Below are 25,088 nucleotides of genomic sequence, written 5' to 3'. Positions count from 1 at the left end.
GGTGCTGAGGATCAAACCCAGGGCCTCACACGTGTTAGACAAGTGTTCTACCGCTGAGCCACAACCCCAGCCCTTTTCTTCTATTCTTAAAAAGAAGAATGACTTTATGATATTTGCCAGTAAATGAATGGAACTGGAGACTATCATGCTAAGTGAAATAAGCTAATCCTCAAAAGTCAAAGATCAAATGTTTTCTCTGAAATGCAGAAGCTAATCCCAAATAAAGAATGGGGAATAAAAAAAGAGTGAGAGAGAATAGAATAAAGATCTATGATTAAGTTTTGAGGCACTGCTACTTTAGGAACAAAAAGCTTTCAAGCTTAAATCATTCTTAGTGTAATGTTCTCCTAAAGACAAATGGGCATGTTTCTAGCTGAGAAGTTGAAAGGTGAGAAAAGGCTAAGCTAAAACTATCCTCACAGTACAGTGTTTCACTTAATGATAAATGGTACTGCTTCAACCTGAGAAGATGAAAGATTTTGCATTTACTTTGAAGCACAGCAAAAGCCAAGTGCTCACTACTACTGATTTCAGGTGTGTCTAAATAAGTGGAGTAGATGGTAGAGTACAAGCCATTATTACACTGAGAAAATTGTCATTACTTGTCTCTCTCTTCTGGAAAACACATTTTGTGCTGCCAAGGAAAATCTTGTTGTCCATAGAAGAAAATTCAAAAAAAATTAAATGCTTAATCAAATCATCTTTTTATTCTTTTTCAGAAGAATATTTTAGAAAAAAAAACAGATCAAAGCTCACCAAAATTATCAGTTTATTACTTTCCAAAACCTTTTGTAATTGAGTACTTGTAATGTGAAGCATCCATCAAAGAATTTCAATTTATTTTGCTTAAACATGTCACATCCATAAAAAGAGAAATTATTGCATAATTTGTTGATCAGATTTTGTGTACACAAAACATCTTAAAAATAGAAGATGACTTGCTTTTAAGTGAGGAAAAGGGCAAGCAAGAAAGGAGATATGAGTCAGTATTTGAATATATGCAAGTGTCAGGATGTCTATCTCCCAGATTTTCATTCAAACATTTCTCACAAAAGGATTATTTTTCAATTTTCATAAAGGAATGGTCCACATTTATATATCTCCACTGGCTTATGGCCAGTGTTATTAGAGAGTGAACAGAACATTCAGTCAGTATTATCCTAGAAATTATAATTCTTAAAAGAGTACTATTCCACCATCTACAATGACAACACAATTGAGATTGTAGATAAACTAAAACTTAAATATCTAGAAATGACTAGAATAATTAGTGCCCATAAAACATATAATAGCTCTCAATTTCTTCTTAGATTAACTATAAAGTTGTTCTTATTTAGCTATAGATCTTGCTCTAATTAAAAAGAAAATGCTCCTAACTTTCTCTTTCTATTGGTTTATTGACCTGACTTCCTACCATAATCTGTTCCCACAATTAGACTTGTAAAATCAACCATTTTTCTTTGCCTACTAAGACTTTTCAGACTAGAAATAAGGGGGAAAAGGACAAGGAAACACATTAGCTTGGTGACCAATTCCTGTCCATTTCCAATATGAAATATTCCAGGAGAAACTGCCTTGGACACTCTGCTGATGCCATGTTCCGCCCTGTGTTAACAATGGCCGTCTGAATCAGATCTTGGCTTGCTGTGCCTTTTGAATACAGTGCCATGGACTGCTCATGGAGACTGGTGAGTTCTGCCCAAATGAATCCCTAACATTCCCAGTCCATTCCCAAACCTTTGCACATTCAAAGTATTTCTTGACTCCTTTAGAATAAATTTTTAGTTTCTTCATCATTGTCATGTGGGTGGATACAGGTTGATTAAAATTAGACTGTGTTGCATGTAGTTTATAAATCCCTGGCTAATTATTTTGTTTTCCTTTTTCTTTCTTTTATTTTTTGATGATAAACTTTGACCAGGGAGGGTTGTAGGATAATAATGGAAAATGCTAATTTTTATTAGTTCTTAAAAATACTATTTATTGTATAAAAGCCATAAGTTGCTGGGGGTGTAACTCAGTGGTAGAACATCTGCTTAGCATTTTTGAGGCCCTGAGTTCAATCTGCAGGACCAAAATAAATAAATAAATCATAAGAGAGAAGAATATGCATTGAAGCATATTCTTTACTCTTCCTGATATTTATTTTGTCACTATGCAATTTATCTGGCTATAGTGATCAGATTTCTGTTAAAAGAAATACATTTATCTATATGTAAGTCTAATTGTGTGTATACAAGCATGCACAAGTGTGTGTAGATAGATAGATATGAATCTGTATTTATTTTCTCTTTCTCGCTGTGATGTGTAGCCTATAGGTTTAATTCCCTTGGCAGTTGAAAGGGCTGCCTGAAGCTATTCTTCAATCCCAGCTGTATTTTGGAATTTTCTTGGCTAAGAAAGTTACCTATCCCAAAGTCACAGTTTCTAAGATACATCATAACTAATGACTATTCAATGACAGAGCATAAAAATTACTTCCTCCCCCCAGATAATAAGAATTCTGAAGGACTATATGAGTTTCTGGTTGCCTATTGTTTCAGTGAGACGGCATTGTAGCCCATCTTTTTTCTCTGAACTATCTTAATTCCTTCCTTCTGTCTCCAGGATGCCATTCCAAAAGTACTCCTGATAAATTTCTTTCATGCTGATCTTCATCTCAGAGTCTACTTCCCAAAGCACTCATGCTCTAATACACTATTCTAAAAAGTCAGTTTAAAATACTTAAATAGTATTGTTATTAAAGCCTGGAATCTAGGGCTTTTTTATTTTAATATTCATGAAAGGTTCAGTTAGGATAATAGAAGCATTACAGCTCCATTTGTGCAAAAATCAACTAGGTGACAGGCATCAACGCTGAAAAACAAAACAAAACAAAACCAAAAAAAAAAGGAAAATAAGAAAAACTTGTGTGTCTCCAAGTATAATGTATAATGAAACATCAGACACTCAATAATTGCACATTAGCCGCCAACAAGAGACTGGGTAACTGTTTAAAAAGAGAACAGATGTCCATACAGAACCTGAGATTCATTTTGTTTCACCTGCCCCTGTTCAACTTAGCTACTGTAGGAATAAAGCTATCCTTGGTGCTGAATTTTTATTCTTTGTTCCAAGAAGGTTGAACAGTTTATTCAGTCTCTCTCTCTCTCTCTCTCTCTCTCTCTCTCTCTCTCTCTCTTAATAATGTTGATTGTTATAATTATAATGCTAATATATATAGAATGATAACAGCTATTGGAAAATTACCAAGTCTCAATTATGTATCTTGCTCATTGGATAGTAAGGGAAATTGTCTAAACTCTTCTAAGTAACTATGCTATTTATCATCGTATTGTGCACTGGGAAACTGAGGCAGAGAGACACCATGCATTGGTTAACAGTCAGCTAGTTAGAAAGTGATGATTAGACCCCAGAGCAAGTTAATCTATTTTAGAGCCTTAACACATGATTCTCTCATGTTTGACTTCTCAACAGGGTGAAGCCCATCTATCTAAAGTTTCTGAAGTAAAAAACCTTCACCAGACACAAAGGAGACCAACTGGTCTTTCTCATAAACCTGCTTGTTTATTTTTTAGTAAATTAAAATGTTGAGAAAGAGTGATCAGCTTTATCATTAGGAATCAGTGTGGTCTCTTCACAGTTGTTTTGCACTGTCACATTAATTTTCACCTCTCTGCATTTATTTTCTCATATCTCCTCTCCTCCATAAATTCAAACCTATATCCCTCCAAGTCTATCTCAAGTAATTGGTTTTTCTAGGACTTATTGAGGATCATTCCACTCCATAATAATTGATCACACTACCTTTAAATTCACTGTAATCCACCCAATAACAAATTGAAATTCATTTTGAACGTATTAAATTTCAGATGTTTTCACAAGTATTATCTGTCCTCAGTTGATGGTGAATTCAAACTTACTCATAAATGAGTCATTCCACTCAATCAATTAGAATAAGAAGAGCAAGAGACTACAACTTAAAGCTTCATTGGTAAATTTCAAAGCTCAATGAGTCTGATGGATATATATCTGGAGAAAAATCTAATGATTTCATTTTTGTCTATGCTTAATCTTACATCTAACAAAAGAAGGATAAGGGATAAAAAAAATATAACTGCATGTGTTATCTATTATCTGCACTCTAGTTATAATTATTGGAAAATTTGTCCCACATGTCACTGGAAATTGAGATTCTATTTTTGACAAAAGGCATTCAAATGGTTATTTTCACACCAAACCCAAAAATCACATTTACAGAACACATTTTATTCCCTTAAAGCACCATTGATACTAAAGGCTCAGCAAACAATCAAACTCTATTTAATTATTCACCATAATGCTTTTTAGTAGAAAATCAAGTTTTCTAGTTTTTATTAGATTTATATGGCTGGTTGTTATCTTGTTAGAGCTTAGGCTTTCTTTAGAGAGGAAATCAACATAACTGGTGCTATGAAAGCAAAAATAAAGATCTTTTCTTTCTGGAAAAACAATAACTATAAAATCCAATCAGAGTTTGTGAACTTTTGGAGCAAACTGCTTTGGGGGCTTATTGAGGGTACCTCTTCACAATTACATCATTCTGCTTTACTGTTTGTTCATCTGATTTTTTCCATTCAAATTACAACATCCTTTACTTCTTGAATGGTATAAGCTTTTCTCTCTTGGTCTGGAGCAGGGGGAATCCAGAATAAGGAAAGAGATGTTGGTTGATTAAAATTGACATAATAACAATAACTATCCTGCTTTGTACATGATCTTGAGTATGCTTCTTTTTAATATATAAAAACCATATGATGATGACACTTCTCTTTATTCTTTTCATTATTTATTCTTTTCCCAGTATTTGTAACTGTATTCTTAAATGCTCAGACTTTTCTTTTTTATAGAATCTTCTTGACAGATGCCAAATTTATTGCTATGCACAAAAAAAGAGATCCATTGTGAAGTATTATAAGGTTAAAAAAATCAGCTGAATTGTAAAGATAGAAAGTCATACTCAAACTTTTAGACCACTTAGTGTGTGTTTCTGGAACTTGAGAGTGCATAAGGATCAAAATATTTTATTAAAGACAGAACAGAGCTCCACCCACAGAATTTCTAATGGCAGCATGAAGGTAGCTTTTTAATTCATTGGTGGGACTGTAACAGGGACCACTTTGGCATTTATACACAATGGAATATTACTCAGCATTAAAAAAGAACAAATCATGGCATTTGCAGGTAAATGGTGTTGGAGAAGATAATGCTAAGTGAACTCAGCCCATCCCGAAAAAACAAATTTCGAATGTTTTCTCTGATATAACGGGGGTGACTCATAGTGGGGTAGGGAGGGAGAGCATGGGAGGATTAGATTAATTCTAGATAGGGAAGAGGGGTAAGAGAGAAAAGGATGGGGAAGGAGGTTAGCAAGGATGGTGGAATGCGATGGTCATCATTACACAAAGTACATGTATGAAGACTTGAACTGGGTGTCAACATACCTTATATACAAATAGAGATATGAAGAATTGTGTTATATATGTGTGTTAAGAATTGTAATGCAAAAAAGTACATGTATAATGACATAAATTGATGTGAACAAACTTTATATACAGTTATGAAAAATTGTGCTCTATATGTGTAATAAGGATTGTAATGCATTCCACTGTTGTTGTGTACTTAAAAAAATAATAAAATCAATAAAAAATAAACAAAAAAAAGAACCATTGCATTGGAGCAATTTTCTTGTAGACATGTTTTTTCTTGCCTTGTCATTATGCACTATAATTTTTTTTTAATTTGTTCCCAATGTTTATCACTTGGGAGATGTCACAAAAAGTTCTTTTCCCTGGATACTCTAACAAGATAAAATAAAATAAAAAATTATGTCAGCATGTGACTACATTCACACAAAACAAGAATCTTTTGAACCAAGCAGCAGCCACATGCTATCAATGAGCTGCATTGTGATCAGTTACTCTGGCTTACTTGTCTTTTATCTCTAAATGTTCCAAGTACCAACATTTTGATATACAGAGTTTCCATAGACACATGTTTTCACATTTTAAAATTTCCATTTTGAATTCTATTTTAATTTAATTTTTTATTTATTGAATTTTATTTTTTAATTTTATTTAATTTTATTAATTTAATTTTTATGTATTGAATTCTATTTTTATTTTATTTCTCTTTAATATATGTGTTATTTAGTAGTGTGTTTTGTCTGAATATTTGTATCAATTGCTCTATGTGTGTATACGTGTATATATATATATATATATATACACATATATGTGCAATGTATACATATATATGAAACTATTTTTAGTCATTGTTTCTATTATGTATAGAAAATATGTTCTGTATAGTTTTATGAAGGACATATTATTTTACTTATTTTTAAAATTTTTTGAGAATTCTCACATGCAGTTTAAAATGTCAGTTTTTGCAAATGTTCCATAAGCATCAAAAGAATAATGTCTGTTGATTTGGACGTTCATTATAGATCAATTAAATCATACTTGCTCTTTATTTTACAAGTATTCTATAGCTAATCATTGTTTTTCTCCTTATATTAATTTCCTCCATGCAATTGTGGGTATGCTAATTTACACTTAAATTGTTTTATTTTTGCTCCATTGAATTGCCCCAGTGTTGGAAATAATATATTTCTACCAACACATTTTTTTCCAGTTTTTAAACTTCTAAAAAATGTAATAATGCAATTTGCATTTTATTGTACCAGACTTATTTGCTAAAAGTATTTTTGAGACTCACCCAAGTGATTTTACTCATCAGAGGTCCATTTTTTAAAAAAAATTGTAGTATTCTATTGTTTGACTATACCACAATAGTTCTTTATCTTCCCATTTGCTGTTTATTCCAATGTTTATCCATTTAGGTTAGATCATGTTCTTAGTTCTATTAGTTAGTGACTGCTTTGCTCCTTTTATCTGCATAGTATGCATACATTCTAAAAAAGTACAAGTGCTGACTTTGTCAAAGTTTTTGCTATTACTAAATTATTGACTTAATGAGCATCATAAAGAAAGCAATTCCTCACAACCTGTTTTGACTCTTAGTCAGCTACTTACTTAGTAAGTATATTGAGTGTATATATATATATGACTCTAGAAATGCTGAAATCAATTAGTTCCTTGTGACACTGAATATGTAGAATTTTTATGATGTGAGTTTAGTGCTGTGAATCAATAACTAAAATTTGTGGTAAACTCCTTAAAGGCACAAAATAGGAGGTAAATATCAGTAGGTGTTCAAATGCATGACAAGTTTCATTTTGGTGAAGAAAAAGAGCCTTCCTTGAAATTGTAGTCCAGAAATTTGGTGGTGAGATGGTTATGATCTGAATGATCAAACATTGGAGAAAAGAGGAAATATTTAATTTAGAAAAAAAATAATATAAATAGAAGCATCTATGTAGAACATTTTGTTATTAAATGCACAAAATTATATGCATAAAATTCTACAATTTTTGTAAGATATGTTCAATGGCTATGTAAAATCCAAAGATTGTAAAGCTTTTAGTAGTAATTTGAAAAATCAACACATAAGGTAGGGAGAACAGTTCCTACAGTGTGCCTGAAATGGAAAAGGTATGAAAAATGGTAATGGGACATAAGATTACAGTATAGATTGAGATTATCTCTTGATTTAGAATAAGTTAAATTTCTCATGAGCCTTTCTGATTTGTACTTTTGAAAACTAGAATGTAATGCTTAATTCATTTTCCCATAAAGGCAGAAAACAGTGACTTGCCTGATACCTTACTTAGGTAGACCAAGAACTCATCAGAGGTATGTGAGTAAATATTAATTCAGTGTAAATGATGTGATGGTAATTACAGTCCAAAGGAAGATTTAACTGAGCTAACCTTGCAGGGCAGGGTGATACATGCTGCAATTAACTGGCATAGCTTCACAAGAATCTCGTAACATGGACAAAAGTCCTGCTTACTAGACAAACAAGAAAAATATATGTTATAGGTCTGGTCATAGCAATAACAGTAGCTGTATTTGTTTTAGTTAGTGACATGCTGTAAGGCAGCCTAGTGATAATGTAATAATGCTAGATGCTTTTTATGGACATTATAACACATTTTTATACTAGAGGAATTATTGAGTTGTAATTATTACTGTTTTGTTTTGCAATTATTTAATCTATTTGAACTAAACTCCCTTCAAAATGCAGTATTGAAGAAAAAAAAATGACTCAAATTCAAATGGTTGAAAATCCTGGCTGATAAACAATAGTATCCAGATTAAAAATTCAGCTTTTTATTGAAAGTTAAGAGTTAGGGAAATTTTAGAAGTGTTATCATTGAGCTTATGATTCTCATTATCTGTTGTTTTATAATAAAACACCCCAAGAGTTAATGACTTCAGTAACAGTTTCTATTTTATCTCAGGGTTTGTGAATTGACCCGGCATAGTTGGGCAGTTCTCTTTTGGAATCTCTGATGCAGTGGGAGTGAGGTGAGATGACTATATTTATTTGAAGGCTCAGCTGATGTGGATATCCAAGAGTGCTCCTACTTGTGGCTGGAAACCCATTTGCTGTCAGAAGGGAACATGTCTCTGGGTTTTAAACAATCATTTCTAAACATTGCCTCCATGTGGTCTCTCCAAATGATCTGAAATTCTCAAAGCAAGTGATTCTGAGAAGCAAGATCTTGAAAATGAGCATACCAAGAGGCTGACAAGTCAACAAAGGGCTTGTATTAGTTTCCAGTACCAAAGTGTCACACACTTTGTGATAAACACATTCTATGGCTTAAAGCAACAGATAAGTATCTATCTATATCTATATCTAATCTATATATCTATATCTATCTATCTATCTATCTATCTATATATATATATATATAATATATATCTATATATCTATAGATATAGATATAGATATAGATATATAGATATATATGGTTTGTTTGTTTGTTTTGTTTTGTTTTTGGTCTTCCAGTTCTGAGAACAGAAGTACAAAACCAAGTTGTTAGTTAGGCCACACTCCCTCTGAAAGTGTTGATGCCTCTTTCCCATTTCTAATAGCCACCAGCATCCCTCATTTCTTATCAATAGTAAATGATGAATGTACCTGTCTCTATGTCTTTACTTTCTTTTTTAATAGGGACACTGTTCATATTGGATTAGGGCCTTCCTAGGATCTTGTTATATCTATAAAAGCCTTATATCCTAACAAAGTCACATTCTGATTTCCTGGAGATTAGGACTTGAGCATATATCATGTCTTGAGGACACAATTCAACCCATAAAAGGACTATGTCTCAACTGACATAGTAGAATAGCTTCTGTATTCTATTGATCAAAGAAATCTCAGGGTCTGCCCATTCTTGAAGAGCTAGAGCATATACTCAGCTTTTTTAATGCTTTGGTAAGTTATATTCAAAACATTTTAAGGAATCAGGGGCAGTGATATAGTCATCTTTGGAAAACCAGCCCCTCATATTACACACTTCACTCACAGTGATATAGTTTTCTTTCATAGGCAATATTCACCCATTGTAGAAATCAAATTGCAGCACATATGAACCAAATGTTAGTATGTGTAAAGCTCCACAGGTACAGTTTCTTGAGGATACCACTTTTTCTAGTATAGTCACTTAATTTGAATGTCTTTGAACTAAAGGGAGAGTTATCTACCCCTCATACATTGGCATATGATATTAAGATAAGAATAGATAACCACAGTGGACTTTCTGGTCCAAAAAGTACAGAACATAATATCATTTATAGCATGTATTAATCTGTAGCCACACTAAAATCCAACTGGGTACTTGTCCCCTGTTTCTGTGTGAGGATCCAGAACTTTTCCCTGCTAGTGATTTTGTGTGTGTGTGTGTGTGTGTGTTGTTCTACAATTTAGGTTTTGGAACTATTATCAGAGTCATCATCCTTTTCTATCAAAAACAAAATGGTCTATGTCTTCAGCTGAGTATATTTTTCAGCCAACTTCCTCCTTGTAAGTTTGTAGCTACTAAAATGATGGGAAAAACAATCCTAAGGAAAAACAATCCTAAAATTAGATCTAAAATGAAATCTCTATACAAAAAGTTACAAATATTTTAGGTTGACTTGTTTAACATGCATTTCCAAGTTCCTTCTTTTTTACTGATACAGAGGATAGCTACGTTTTTCCTCTCAGACTCCTTGCAATTTATGATGTAATTCTCATTAATAAGATGTAAACAGAAGGTCCCCATGCTTCCCTCATCAGAATAATGCTGTGAGAGCTAATTGTTAGCTGCCATCCATCCTGCCTTCAAAATGAGAAGGTCAAGAGAATTTAGAAATCTGGGCCCTGAAATCATTAAATTGCTGGATTGAACTTACAACTGAATCTTCTGTTGCCAAGATCCTTTGAGTAATTGTGTACATATGTGAGAACCATCCCAAGGCACAACAGGGGAGCTACAGATTCTATGATTTATTGTTACAGAGAGAAAAAGTAGGCACTTACATTTTTTTTTCCTTATGCTGCTTAACACAGTTTTACTTCAAGAGGCAACAAGAAGACCACTATTCTATTTCTTTGATATAAAAGAATATAACAGAAAACTTGGTGAAGTTCCTACTTTCATGTTTCCCAAACTTTTTAGGTATGGCACATAGGAAAATTACAAATGTTTATCTTTACATATGGCACATTTTTTAACAGCATGCAAAGGCAATATGTGATTGTCTCAAGAATACTATCATAAGTTGGCCATAAATATTAGACTTAAAAAAAGATTAGCCTTTAGTAATTATTCAACTGTAAGACAGGTTATGTTTTAGAATACACTGAAGCTTGGAGACAAGTTGGTTGGGGAAGGACTGACATTAAAATTGTCTTTCAGCATCAACTATAGAATGCATTCCAATTTTTAAAACATAGACAAAATTTATGCCTGAAAACAATAAAACTAATACACAGTGCATATCTTAATTATATTTGGGATCAAAGAGATGTGTCATAAATTTATGTGCAAAGGGTTTGAAAATATCTGCAATACCATTGATGTTAATTTGGAGCCAGTTCTGAGAAGCTGGACAAAAATATGACTGTACTTGAATACACCAAAATTCAACCATATTATACATTTTGAGAAAGTTTCAGAAAACATTAAGAATTTGCTCAGCAAAGAAAATTTAGAACTACAAGACTGAGAGGAATAAACTTTGTCAGTATCCACATGAAGTAAAGGAAAAGATTCTGATTTCTGTAGCCATAGGACTTCTAACATGGGTGAGAAACCCTCAAATTTAAATCATGCTTAATTTTCTTGATTACCTAGATCACTGATCATTTAGATTCCCATGCAGACTTGCTGAGAGGGAAACATTCTAGCTAGGATTTATGTACTTCTCTCTGTGAAGCCCCATAAATACTTTAGACATAAATGGGAGTATTTAATTCCCACAACACCATAAGATGGAAAGGTTTCTAAAAATCTCATAAGGGATGACATACCTGAGAATCAATAGTAGAAATCAAATGGATTCTGGCTAAAGAGCTTCGAAGAGTCTGAATCCTGGAGTGAGACTTAGACAAGAAAGCAGAATGCAATAAACAGGAGCTTAGGGCTCTGTGGCAGCCCACTGAAGTGGACCTAAGCCAAAGAAGTAAGGGACGTTTTGATTAGCACATTCCTACAAAACGGTATTTATTGACAGCAACATGAAAGACACTAATCATTTACTTGTACACCAGAAAAATAAACTATGACCTCCAGTAATGCATACTAAAACTGACCCCAGATCCTCCCATTCTTTTTTCTCCACTGAATTTAACTCCTGACTTTTGATTTTGTCCTTAAAAGATGGAGTCTATACTTACAGACATAGCATGTTTTCAGGCTTGAAGTCTGGAGCATGAAGACTAACATATTGGTATTTTGTTCAAGAAAATAGTCTTCTTTGCAGGGACTTCTCTCTTTACCCCATTGTGTGGTGCACTCTGGCCATTTAACACCTTAATTGTAGTGAATTTACTCCAGAACCATTTTGTAACTCTTTAAAAGATTTTAAAGATTAAAAGATAAACCCTTTAAGATCTTTAAAGATTTTGAAAATCTTTAAAATACTCTTCATTCTTCCATTTCAATTAAATAGGTATCACGAAATGCTCAGGTTCTTGATTTGCTGTCAACTGAGTTTCTTTCCCTCCCCGGCTGTGAGGTGGAAATTAATCAAGAGTGAAGCTTTGCTACAGCAAGAACATGTCAAAAGAATAAAGAAAATACATGATTCTACTTGTGGAACTTTATAAAAGCAATTTAAAGGTGGTGTTGTTGTAGAAGCATTGTGAGTAAAATTTGAAAAAAGCATAACTCTGACATAAGATAAATTGTAGTAATGAATTTTATCCTAAGGCACTAGAAGCTATGGAAGAATTCTGTGTCGAGTCTACCATGGTCAGATGTGTGTTTTAAAAACCTCTCTGCCAGCTATGCATATTGATTAATTTTTGATGCTGATAGGAGAATACAATCTTAAGGAATAAATTCTAATGGAATATAAATGAAAGAAAAATTTCAAAAGTATTGGGAAGAAGAAAAAAGACACATGCCGCAAATGACAATAGAGGAAGCAAAACGTATAAGCAAAAACAGTGAATATGAAAAAATAAATGGACATAAAATTAAATATTAAAATGAGGGCTGGGGATATAGCTCAAAGTCAGAGCATTTGCTTGCATGTTCTAGGCTCTGAATTCAATGTCCAGTACTGAAACACACACACACACACACACACACACACATAAAACAAACAAACAAACCAAAGTTGATCAAATTAAAAGTGTATAAGTTAAATTTCCCAGTTGGGAAACCAAATTTGTAAAACATAAAATCCCATTCTTCCCAAAGTCCCATACCTACTTCTGTGCTCTCCAACTCAATGAATGGCATCATCATGCAACATTTTCTGGAAAGATATTGGCTTCTTACTAAAAGAGAGAAACTCTTAATCAGGTTTCCTATCAGATACTAAATGATTCAACAATTTGAAATATTTTATTAAGACAACATTTCATTTACTCAGGGCTGTCCAAGACTCAGCAACAACCAAATATTACCTAATCCAAAGCAAGGATTTTCAAAGACAGAAAGACATGCAATTAAATCTCAGAAATGTCACATATGATCTCTTCTATTCTGAAAGTGTTTTTTAACCACTATACATTTCAGTTTTCTTACCTCTAAAATATTATTTTTCCCCATTAAGTACTGAAATAATTTTATTTTGTAATATAGTAATAAAGTAAGTTACACTAACAGAACTCTCAATTTTAAGCCAGCTTTAAATTTCTGAAAGAAAAAAAATGGTTAGAGTGCATTATTTGGAAATATGCTCTTGTAATCAGTTTTCTAGTATATATTAATATTGTCTACACTTATAAGTGATGTACTGTTACTTTTTGTTGAGTTTTGTTTGGAAATATATCCACAGATCAGGAAATTTGAAGTGTTTTATAATATTCTATGTTTTAAGACAATTTAATGAACACAGAAATTCTCATTTTCTTGAGGATTGTTTGAAAATGATCAATAAAATCATCTGGGTCTAGTGTCGCTTGAGAAGTAAACATGTGATTATCTTTTACATGTCCTTCCCATGGTTGATGGTCAATTCATGTTTTTTATCTTTCCTTGTGTTCATTTTCATAAATAAATAAATATCATTCATCTCATTGTCTCAGGCATAGAGATCACAAAATCTGGAGTTATTTTTAACTTTTCTAATTTTTCTCAAAGCCATCAGCAAAATTCTATCAGTCTTCATATCAGCAAAGTAAATCATTTTATTATTATTAGGTAGCATACTTTGAAAAATTTATAATTCCAGGATTTTTTGAGGACAAAGTTTAAACCTTTCCTTGTATATTGAAAAAAAAGTTCAAATATACCTCATAAAAAGCTCTAGAAACTTACTGCAAAGTCAATTTTGATTAGTTTGAATCATGCAGCCTCCATAGCTAGAATGAGAAAAGAAGAACCAAGCTTAGACTTAAATGGTGATAGAATTCAGGTTGCAAAGTCTAAGGAAAGAACCATTCCAGGCAAAGAAACAACAAGAGCACTGTTTCTCAGTTGAGAATGAATTTACATACATTGAGGATACTGGAAATGAGCTGTTTTTACTAGAATATAAATGAATGGAGGCAGAGTGAACAGAGACAAAAACTAAAATTGAAAGCTTTGTATTTGAAAAATGAAGTTTGAAAACTATTTTTGGTGGGTGGGTGCAGAATTCTAGGTTGACAGTCTTTTGCCTGTGTGTGTGTGTGTGTGTGTGTGGTGTGTGTGTGTGTGTGTGTGTGTGTGTGTGTGTGTTTGTATGATTATTGTTTATTTAGTGAACACTTTAAAGATGTTATTGCATGGCTTTTTGGCTTGAATTGTTTTCAGCGAGACTTCTGCCACCATTTTTATTTTTAAACCTCAGTGTGTGTCATTTTTTTCCTGGTGGTTTTAATGAGTTTGTTTTTATCACAATTTTAAGCAATTTGATTATGATGTGCCTTTGTGCAAATTTTTCAGGTTTTTTACTTTGATTTCATTGAGCTTCTTGGATGAGAAGGTTTATAGTTCACATCAAATTGGGAAGATCTGGCCATTATCTTTAATTTTATTTGTCTTTCTTTCCCTCCCTTTTTATAGAACTCTAATTACCAACATACCCATGATATTTTGTTCTATAGATCACTGATGCTTTGTTAATCTTTTTTCTTTACTCTTCTTCTCCATTTCATTTTGGATAGTTTCTTTTGCTACATATTCAGGCTCACTAATCTTTTTTAAAATGTGCAATCTACCAGTAATCACAACTAGTATATTTTTCATTATTCTAATTTACATTCATAGAAGTTTGATGTTGCACCTTTTCTATTTCCCATCTTTCATTATTCACAGTCTTCCCTCTAAGTTCTTAAACAAGATGGAGTGTATTTATAGTTAACAAGTTTTCATTGTCTCCTAATTTTATTAGGTATTTATTCTATTGATTAATTTTATTTCTCAAATTTTCCTACATTTTTGCATGCCTGATAAATTTTGATTGGTTACTTGTACTAGTTTCCAAATGTAACTACAAAAAATTTTGACAAATTGGGTGGCTTAAAACAACAGAAAGGTATTCCCCCGGAGAGTTTTGGAGGCTAGAATTTTGCAAAGTGTTGGCAGGAGTTATGGTTTAGACATTAAATGTTCTCCAAAAGCCTCATGTGTGAAACAATGCAAGAAAGTTCAGAGGTAAGATGATTGGGTTATACAAGCCATACATTAATCAGTGCTTAATGCTAGGGATTAACTGGGTGGTAACTTTAGGCAGGTAGGATGCAACTGGAGGAGGTGAGGGACTTGTCCTTAGGGTATATATTTTGTCCTTGGAGAGGAGAGTCTCTCTCTCTGCTTCCTGGTGATGTAGGAAGCTGGTTTCCTCTATCACACCCTCCTTGATATTCAAAGATATTCTGCCTCACCTCAAGCCCTGAAAAATGGAGTTGGCTGTCTATGGACAGAGACCTCTGAAACCATGAACCAAGGATAGACTTATTTCCTCCTCTAAAATTATTCTTGCGTAGGCTTTTGGTCATAGCAGTGAAAAAGTTGCCTAAAACAGCAGGAGTATGCTCCTTTCAAAGTCTCTAGGGAGCTTCTTTTCATGTTTTTTCCAGCTTCTGGTAGCACAGCTATTTTTTGGCTTATGATAACAAAACTCCAATTTCTGCTATTGTCTTCAAATGGCTATCTACCCTCTGTATATATCTGTCCTAAATTTGTCTTTTCTTATGAGAATGCCAGTCATTAGACTAAGGGTTCATCCTAATGACCTCATTTTAACTTGATTATATCTACAAAGACTCTGTTTCCAAATGTAATCATATCACAGATATCAGGACTTCAACATATCTTTTAAGCAGATAATCCAGTGTAAAATAATGCCAGAATGTTTGCATTTTACTTTGTTGGGTGGTGGATTGTTTTCTTTTTGCATTCCTTTAAATATTTTTGGGCCTTAACATGTATTACTTGGGATCAATTTGATTCTGTCAAAGTCTATTTTAAAACTTTGTTAGGTGAGGCCTGAACAACCTGTAGTCTGACTGTGGTTAATTTGGCCCTACTAATAGACATTCTGGGTACACTCTCTGAGGTGAATTATGAGGCTTTTCATCCTGACTAGAAATATGAACTAAACCCAGCTTTGTATAAGCTCCAAAGATTATTCTACCTTATCCTTTCAAGTGGTTCTTTCTCCACCTCAGTAATTTCCTCACATATATGAGCAGATAGGAACTCAGACTCAAGAGAAATCTCACAGAATTATGGAGTTCTTGCATAGTTTTCTTTTGTTTTTGAATTCTGATTTCCTTGACCTCCCAGACTCTGAACTCCTTTTCTACAAATGAGGGAGATGACAAACTTTAGTTCAACTCTCTCTCCCTGTGCTTTGGCCTAGAAATTCTCTCTATGCACAGAGCCTGTACAACTCTAAGGCTCATAACTTTCTTTTCCTTTCTCTTATGAATTATTGTTTGACTATTGTTTTCCCAATGGCTGAAATGTATTGTTTCATATATTTCCTACATACATTTTGTCTGTTGTTGTGGTTGTAGGAGGCGGAAAGGTAAATCTTTGTTATTAATTTAAAGCTAAAAACAGAAGCCTCAAAAATGGAGTTTGGATTACACTATCATTGTGTGGTCACTTCCTGCAGATTTTAATCCATAGTGTAATATCATCAGATTTATTTATTATTTATTTTTAAATGTCATTCTTCTTAGAAGAACAGATTGAAGAATTGGAGTAGACAAAGGGAGACCAGATAGGAATCGATTTCTCTAGGCTGGGTTACATTTAGTGATTTCTCGGGCCAGGTTTATAATAGTAGAGATAATAAAAAGTGATGGTTTGGTGATCTTGTTGCAAATGGGTCTTATTTATCTTGCTGAATGATTTGATGTAGAGTACAAGGAAATAAGTTGTCAATAAAATATTTCAAATTGTTGAATCATTTAGTATGTGACAGAGAACCTAGCTAAGAGTTTTCTCTCTTTTAGTAAGAAGCCAAAACCTTTCCAGAAAATCCACAGCAAGCATCTTTTTTATGTCTCATTGATCATTATTGGGTTCACTGGACCTCTATGACTATGGGGAAAGGATAGAGCAAGAGGCTGGAGGATTTCTATTGGGAAGTTAAATCATTGCTATATTTGTTGCATTGCTTTTGATGTTTGTCAGATGATGACTTCAAATCATCCTTTTAGCCCCTTGGAACATCAGGAAAACACAGTACAGTGTAGGGGGGAAGGGAAAAGTACTTGCTTCTTAGGAAATGCATTGTATCACTTTTAGCTCTTTCTGTGTTCTGAATTATTTCCATGATACATTAGTGTCCATAATGCAGTCATGGATGCCCATATAAAATGCTAGTTTGGCAAATGTGTAAGAATAATCTGTTTTACAATGTAATCATTCATCAGGGAGCTGATGACAGTTTTACTGAATTAGATACATAAAATAGTTTATAATCGGAGGACACTAGAGGGCAAATCACTAGTTGTAGTAATTACTCATGTGTGATGCACCTGACACATGGGGAAATAAAATAATGTGAATATGGGAACAGCTAAAGCAATATATGAGTGTTCTGAAATTACTGTAGGTAACTTTTCTTACACTCTAGAATATCATACACTTAAAATAATGTATTATGAATATGTGACTTGAAAGGAATACCTTATGCAGCAGAACCCAATCTCTGCTCCTTGAAAAGCAGATTTTTTTGTGCTAAATGACCAAAGATTAATTTGGATTAATCCATTGATCATAGATCAAGTTGAAGTAGGAAGTTTCTTTTATTCAGTTCTGTGTGATCTACTATCTTTTTGCCTCAGTGGTCTACATCAACAGGGTCAACCAGAGCTGTTCCTGTCCCTGAAGCATCAGCCATATTTCAATTTGCTATTACTTGCATTGAAAGGAATTTTGGTTTAGGACTGATTCTAAATTCATCTTGTAATTACCACACAAATAACATATTGAGAAGTTTAATTTCTGAATTGCATCTTCAGGAGTTTATTCTACCCACTGGTCAGTTCTCAGTTGCTTACTCTCAGTGAGGGAGGGAGGAAGACATCTTAGGACACATTAGACAGATCTTGACTGATGATTACAGTTTAAGAAGATGATCAGCAGTTTTTTTTGCCTAATGGGCAAATTGACTGAATTTTCTTTTATGGTACAATTTAAAACAAAGTCATTTTGTTAATCTGGCTCAGTTAGAGCAGGCTAATTCTATGGCAATAATTTCAAAGGAGAATATGCAAAGAGGTTATAAACCTGTTATCTTTTTGGCACTATTTTACTTTACTTTCTGTTCTTCTGGTATGCTTTAACACCATAGTCATTTCTTCCTCTTTGAGTATCTCTGGTTCTTATTCTGAGGCAAAAGATGGGTTGTGCTTTGATAAACATTTTCCTAACCACACCTGAAGTCCTAGGAAAGTGCTAGGTGTGTTGTGGTCATAGAAGAAATTAATCAGAAGGATTGATTCGCTTGGGTCAACCCTCTCTCTTCTATATCATCAATTCTCTTCTCTGCTTATTTCTATCAGCATATTCAATTTTCTAGATGTATCCCATTTCTAAAGCATAAACAAAACTTTAGTTCATTCCTCTTGGTCCATGCACACCATCTAGCAGGCCCCCTGTACTCTCTTTCATCACATCCTAACCAAAGCTCTATTGTATATCACTAGAATTATTGTGCTACCCTTTGCTTACTTTCTGTTCTTTCCTCAAGCATCCTTGCAATCCATTTTACACCTAACATTCATAGATATCCTCTCACAAATCAGATCATAGCATTAAAATTTTAAAGCCTTTTTCCCTTTATCTTAGAGTGAAACCCAAACTCCTTTCACTGTCAACAAGATTATACACACATTATTGTCTTTACTTCATTCTCCAAAGTTGTCTCAAACCCTGCTGTCCCCACATTTTTCACAAAGACATCATCTGATTCACAATGTGTCAGCTTCACTCATTATTCTTCTGTCCCTTGAATACTTCAAGTTGTTTCCCAACTAGGACACTAGAGGGCAAATCACTAGTTGTTTCCCACCTTAATTTTCTATTCTCTATTCTCTTTGGGGGTTGTTCTTAATCTTTTGGATGATTGGTACCTTCTTATCCACCCATTGCATCTCAGCTCAGTGATTCCATCCAAAATTCAGGCTTCCTTTCCTCCCTGCAATTAGAATTGTAACCCACGAATATCCTCCCTGATTGAAGTCACCTTCATGAAATCCTTTACACACATGGAAGTATATCATTCCCTAATTTCTTAGTTCATATTGCCTGCTGTCGCAGTCACAACATACAGATATTGAGGTACACATTTATATACACACATTATGAATGTAGGCCCATTGGGAGTATGCATCTGCTTCATTTGTTCACCTTTGTACCCCTGAAAACAAAGCAAAAAGTGGATAATAATTTTTCATTAGTGATTCTTCTTTGATATGTGGAATTGGATTAAGGGAAGAAAGGTAAGGGCAGAAAGAAATCTGATTAATAATAAACTCATTTATTGCCTTCTAATTGAGGAAAGGCAATGCTCTGAACACTTTATACATAATGCAGTTTATCTTTTGAATATGTTATGGTGTGGGTGCTACTATCATCTGCGGTTTACAGAATATGAAGCAAAATCGTAAGAGGATCATCTGTGTTCTGAATTTTAAATTATATCCAGTGCTTTCTGGTGGCTCCCAAGTGACTATCTCAAGCAGAAGATGCAGTGGCTTTCACTTTGGAATTTGGAAACCCTGAACATCATTTGGAGGGTTCAACATGTACTTTCTCTGACAAAAGCAGGTGGTGGTCCACTAAGTAAACAGTAATATATGAGGGTCAAAACTAAGAGATAAAGAAATTGATGAATATTTCCAATAATAAAAAAGAATAATACTTCAGTGTACTTCAATGTTGTCCACTTTAGCTGCTGTAGTAGGTCAGAGGAAAGGATGTCTAATGATCATTATATATGTTAGCAGGTCCTCACAGGGATCCATTTTAGATGCAGGAGAGGGAAGGAAGGAAATAAAATATTTTCTCATACTCAGTGCAATCTTTTTTTTTACTTTTTCCATTCCTTTCTATTTTAAATAATTCCTATATATCAAGCTAACTCGTTCTCAGTCAATACTATACCTTCCACTGCATTCTCTTTTGTTTCATTCACGCAAATCACTAAATATTTTGTTACTTTGATGTTGGGATCAAGGGGGAGGATTATAAAGGTAAATGAAATGTAATGCTTGTCTTTAAGGTTGTGAGAATCTCACAGGGAAAAATTTCATGTCTAAGAATTAAAGAGTGGTATATTCCAAATGTAGCTGTGGTAGGTAGTCAATTTTTATGAAATTTATTTTTTAATAATCAGTATATACATATGTGTGTGTGTGTGTGTGTGTGTGTGTGTGTGTTTCATCAGGATATATAAAGATGACACAGAACCCAGGGTATAGGATTTTGATTTTTTTCCTGCTTCAAAAGTTCTAAACTAATACACTAAAAACCATAAGATACTGATCATAATTCTGATCCAGAAATTTTGTCACAAGATGTTTTTCTTCTTAAAAAGCTAATTTGTTTAATATAACTTTACTAAATTTTGGTTTTTTATCATATTAAATATATCAAGGAAATTTGTTTATTTATTTATTTATTTATGGTGCTGGGGATTGAACCCAGGGCCTTGTGCATAAAAGGCAAGTACTCTCCCAACTTAGCTATATCCTCAGCCCCAAAACTTTGTTCTTTAAAAGACCTGTACTGATATTTTGTTTGAAAATTTTGGCATTTATAAATATTCCAAAGAAGATAAATTCATAAAACACATGGCTCAAAAGTGGCAGAGAATTTACAGGTTCTTTGGTAAGCTGCCAATATCATATTTAACAGGAACTCTGAGGTCCAGAGAGTAGAAATGAATTGCCAAAGGTCACATATTGATTTAGTGAGTAGTTTACAGACTTGCTTTCTCCTTGTGGTACTTTGCCCCTTTTCTTTGTATATCCGAAAATTCTAATAAAATGCATTCATTAGTGAGAAAAATATTTTTGTACAATAATTATAACCTTGATAAAAGTAAATAATTCAGGAATTGTCTGTCAAAATATTTTCTGAAAAAGTGAAATTTTTTCCAACTTTTTACCTCATTAATTCACTTAATAAATATCAGTTAAGCTTCTTCTATTTAACTCTTTTCCTAAGAATATCACATCACAATCTATTTATCTCTCTCTCTCTCTCTCTCTCTCTCTCTCTCTCTCTCACACACACACACACACACACACACACACACTTTAAAATAATTTCTGAGAAATTTATCCATGGGGCTTATCAGATCAGCATTAATTTACCATTAATCAAATAGACCTATAAAAACACTATGTTTTTAAATACAAATAAATAAATATAGTTTTTTTTTACTCTAATGTTTATATAAGCTCATGATAGATCATTTGTATAATACTGAAAAACTAGTAGAAACAAAATAAATCATCTATAGATTCACAATCAAGCAAGCATACTTAAAATACATTAATTTTTTACATAAGTCATTCAAAAATTTTGAGGTATAGTTTAGATGATAGTGCAGTCATAATCTCATAAACTCATAAAATTTAACTTTAGTGTTAATGCAATTACTGCCAATTATTTGTATTTTAATGTTATTCCATTGCCAGAATGCATTATTATTTATTTAGGAATATCCTTCATAACATCTAGTTACTATTGTTAATTATAATTTTTACTTTTTCTCCAACCCTTGAAGAATCATTCAAAAGAAATATAGCTCAGCACTGAGATACTAGCTGTGCATTATATGACTTAAAAATGAAAAAAGGAGAACCTGTCAGAAAGTATATAAGCTCTACAACTACAGTCATTTAACTATTATTTATAAGCTAAGTCTCTCTCCACCGTCAGGGACCTATTTCCTCCTTGGGCAGAAGATTTTTACTGAGCTCCAATTACATACTCTTATATTGGCAATTGAGTCATTATTAATGCTCCTGTTGTATTTTTTTTTTTTAATTTTCATCATGTTTTTTGTGAACAAAACCTTTGTGTTAGTAAGTTGTAAAAGTCTCCATTGCTTCTCAGACACAGAAATGCTTTGCCTTATTCTCACCAGACTTCCTTTAGGGATGTGGATCAAATTTCATTATGTTGACAGACTCTTGGCCTGAGCTTGTAATTACTTTCATTTATTGATTCATTCATACATGAATAAATTCACACATTTATTCACTAGCAAGTAAATTTATACATCCATGCAGCAATTTCTCCCAAAAGTTTGTAAAGCTCTTCTGCATACCTGTCACTATGATATGCTACCTTCTGTGTAGCATAACATGTGTTAATAAAATGGACGTTTTGCCTGTGAAAGAGTTTTTTGTCTTGCAAGCAAGAATAATTTATAATAAATTTCAAATTTCTGACCCATATCCTCTTGTTCTAACAAGTCACACCTGCAAGGAAGTACTTCACTGTACCCTTACTTCTTATTTGGATGTAATAGTCTGTGAATGGTTAGTTTGAGGAGTCAACTAGACTGGCTTAAGGAATACCAGAAAACTGGTTTACCTGTAAGGTGTTTCCAGAGGAGGTGGGGATGTAAATCAGTGGGTTGAGTGGGAAAGTTTTACCCTCAATGTGGGCAGTCAACAATCAGCTGGGGATCTAGACAGAACAAAGAAAAAAAAAAGCTAATTCTTTCTCTCTCTCTCTCTCTCTCTCTCTCTCTCTCTCTCTCTCTCTCTCTCTCTCTCTCCTAGAGGTGGGACACATTTCTTTTGCCCCTGGTCTTCAGAATTCCAGGCTCTCCATCTGCTGGATTTCACAACTTAGATAAGCAGCTCCCCAGATTCTCAGACCTTCAACCTTGGAGTAAGAATTACAGCATTTGTTTCCTTGACTCTGAATCTTTCATACTTGGACTGAGCCATGCTACCAGAATCCAGGGTCTCCACCAAGCAGAAAACTTGGCCTGGGACTTCTTAACTTCATAATTATGTGCACCAATTCCTATCATAATTATCTATCTGTCGATCTATCTATCTATCATCTATCCATCTATCTCCCTATCTATCTGTCTATCTTTCCTCTTAATCTCCTATTTGTTTTGTCTCTCTGGAATAAATAAATATTCCAACTAAATTGTCCATGCAACCTATAAATGTGTCTCTCTTCCCAAACCTCATTTCGCCTCTTCTAGTTAACTGTATACTAATGCAGGCAGCCAGACTATGCCCAGCCATCACTTGTTATATGGCAAGGATTTAAGAATTAGGAACACTCTACTACTACCCACTAATTATTACTCCATTAATATTGAGGGTGTTGTCTGCAGAAAGAACCGAGTAGTCCTTTATCTAAATCAAGTCAAAGTTGTGCTTCTTAACAGCTAGAAAGAGAACAAGTTTTATCTTTTCTGTTTTTGCTTAAAAGCAGAAAATGAATTCTCAAGGTTAAGTGGGAAAATGAAACAGTTCAATGAGTTTCTCTTAAGTTTTCACATAAAGAGCCTACAAAAATCCCCTGAATGTCTCAAATGTTCTGTTGAGAAGATGGTATGAAAAAATGCTAAACTTCAATTTTCCATCTACTTAGAATCGAAGAATGGAAGACAGTAATGATAAGATGAACACGGGAAACGATTCACTAATCCACAGCTGAAATTTGAGTATTTTGCTTATTACAGCCATTCTCTACCTGGATTTCTAAAAGTGCACAATTCCCCTTTGACACCATAAACTCATTCATGAATAAAAAACACAGAAAGTCATGACTTAAAATGTGAGGCTATATGCACTCAGAAAAATGATGCTTCCTTTTCATAGGCTAGTGATATGCTGTATGATAGTCTTTTGATACCTAATTTCTTTTTTTTTGACATTCATTAAATAATGCAAAATTTTATTCAGATTTTCCCAGGGTACTTATTTATATATGTATGCAATAAATTCTATATATTTTTCATCTTTATATTGTGCCATCTTTTTTACCTTTTTAAAAATTTGTGTTATTATTTTTACTGTACACATTTATAGGATACATTGTGATAATTCCACACATGTACACAATATGTTAAGATCAAATCAGAAGGGACTGAGGTTGTGGCTCAGTGGTAGAGCACGTGCCTGGCATGTGTGAGACCCTGGGTTTGATCCTCAGTACCACATATAAATAAACAAAGTAAAAAATCCATTGGCAACTAAAAAATATTAAAAAAAAATCAAATCAGGATACTTGGCATTTCCATCTCTTTAAACTTTTTAAAATAAATTTTTGGTTAAAACAATTGGCCATATTTAGGGAAAATAAAAATGTAATATTTCAATACATGTATACAATGTGTGCTGATCAAATCAAGGTAATTAATATTTCTATCTCCTTATTATTACTTTGTGTTTCAAGCCTTTGAGTTCCTTAAATTCTATATAATTTTACACCTGTGTAAATTCATGTTGATACCTAATTTCTGACTAACATAAGTGTTCTGAGCATGCGTGGGGTAGGGTAAACTATAATATTTGGCAAATCAGATGTATGAAATGTGCTTGCAATTTAAGATATTTTCAACTCATGATGGTTTATCAGGACATAAACTCATTGTAAGTCAAGCAGCATATGTAATGCATTTGTTCTACTGCTGTGTCAGTTATGATCATCCAGAAAAATAGAAACAAACAGAAATAGATGGTGTGGGGGGGGGGGAGAGAAAGAGAGAGAGAGAGAGAGAGAGAGAAAGGGATAGAGTCAGATAGAGACTTTCCTAAAGCTTCCTACTGGCCTTGAGGAAGAAAAAGTCATGTTAGGAACTGTCTATGGAAAGGGTCAAACACACAAATTTGGGAAATTACAGGAAACATGCAGAAACTAAAGGTCTCAATTCCTAAACTATAAGGAACTGAATTTTGCTGACAAACTGAATGTTCTTGCAAGACCCTGAACTGTGTAAAGAAGCACAGCATGGCTCATTGCAAGGCTGCCAGAACCTGAGGAA

The sequence above is a fragment of the Marmota flaviventris genome, chromosome 14 (assembly GCF_047511675.1).
Source record: "Marmota flaviventris isolate mMarFla1 chromosome 14, mMarFla1.hap1, whole genome shotgun sequence".
Lineage (NCBI taxonomy): Eukaryota > Metazoa > Chordata > Mammalia > Rodentia > Sciuridae > Marmota > Marmota flaviventris.
This window is presented reverse-complemented; position numbering follows the sequence as displayed.